This window comes from Falco rusticolus, chromosome W (genome assembly GCF_015220075.1).
Source record: "Falco rusticolus isolate bFalRus1 chromosome W, bFalRus1.pri, whole genome shotgun sequence".
NCBI lineage: Eukaryota > Metazoa > Chordata > Aves > Falconiformes > Falconidae > Falco > Falco rusticolus.
In genome coordinates, this window is record NC_051209.1 from 5,949,858 (window position 1) to 5,951,635 (window position 1,778).

Below are 1,778 nucleotides of genomic sequence, written 5' to 3' on the forward strand. Positions count from 1 at the left end.
AATTTTCAGAGTCTAAAAATGCTGCTGTCTTCTGGACTGTTTGCTGGGCATCAAATTTCATACTTTTCACTCTTTCTAACTTTACTCTTTTAAGAGCACATGAAACAAAAGCATTTTCAGAGCCGCCAAATACCGTTCTCTGTCTCCGAGTGAAAATAGCCATGGCACAAGAAGCTCTGTGGTCAGAAGTTTTATTTTTATACAGAATCCTAACTAGTCATGTCGCTGTGAGAGCATTTTGTATTTAGGATTCATGTGCATGTCCTTGGACCAAAAAAGCTTCAGTGTTTCACTGACTATAATTCTCTGACAGGTCTCTTTCAAAGCTTTTCACTTGCTTTCAGATATCACATCCTTCTGATGCACATTTCCATTGCTAAACTTGTTCTGTGATTCCCACTGCTCTCCTAGATTTTATCTTTTGCTCCATATCAGCTGTTTTCCCCCTCTTTTTTTTTTTTTTGCGCAAGATATCTTCTAGAGTTACTTATGTTTATAGATATATCTGTTTTGGAAAAACTCTGTTAAGTCACCAGGAACTTTTCTGTTCCTATTGAAGCCCACAGAGGCAGAGCAATTCCTGGTTCAAGTTAGCATATCATTTTCCTGTGGATACCTTGCAGGACCCCATGAAGCTCCTGACAGTTGGGCAGTTATCTGTGTCTTCCTTCTAGCAGAGTGAAGAATTTATGCCAGTGTGAACAAAGGTGGTACTTGCCATGGTGTGACTGAGAACAGAACTAGCACTGGTGTGACTCCAGCACGGCTGAATGGAATGAGTTTGTTGCATAAGTTAAACCCAGGTTGATGGCTGCTTAAAATGGAGCCAAAAGTTTAAATGGTAAAGGTAGAAAAACAGCCTTAAAATGTGGGGCTTCTATTTGCTATCATATAAATAGCCTTTTCTGATGACAGAGGACCTGAACTAAGAATATTTGTAATAGCTTAAAATTTGATGTCAATTTGTTTTGAATTGTTTTAAATTTTCCTCTTTGCTCGAGTTTAATGAGAACCAAGGTTCTTCACTTTAACATCTTTACCAAAGCTTGCAGTAACTTGATCACTGTGAATGTCAATTTCTTCCCTTAACACCTTTTAGAATCACAGCAGTAGGAATCAATGACTTTGGTGCACCGAACCCGATCCTGGCGTGCTGTGTTGCTCAGCTGTAGGACTGTGAAGTAAGAAGACCACAGTTTTATAGTCTAATCTAAAAAGTAAAAGAAGAGGACTTACCATGCTAAACAATGTGACATAACCACTTACTTTCACTAACTCAAATATAGAGCTGTTTCCAGTATGGGTTCAAATCCTGCTCTTCCTAATGTAAAAATGAAAAACAAGTCAGAGAGGAAAAGAATTGTGCTGAAAGCATTGGGCAGATCTTCCTATTATCTCTTCCTCTTAGTATTAACTTGAGCTCTCCTTAGTAATCATTGATGGCACTGTCTTAAAAATGATGACAAATCAGTTTTAAAACGGATAAAATCTCTTTATATGTATAGAGACTACTTTCACAGCACACACACTTTTCAAACATGTGGTAGGTGCCTACACATGTCCCTGTGAGGAAGATGGTTTACTGTTTCACTGTTTTATGTTTTCTTACCCGTGCTTACAGTAAAACTACTGTGTTAAAAAGCAAAAACCCCCAAACCAAACAAGCAAACAAATAACTTTGTGTCTTTGTTTTTCTCTTTTTTCAGAGGGATACAGAAAAAAAAAAAGACTGTAATCAGTGATTGTTGGATTGCAGGATACATATGCACAAGAGATTT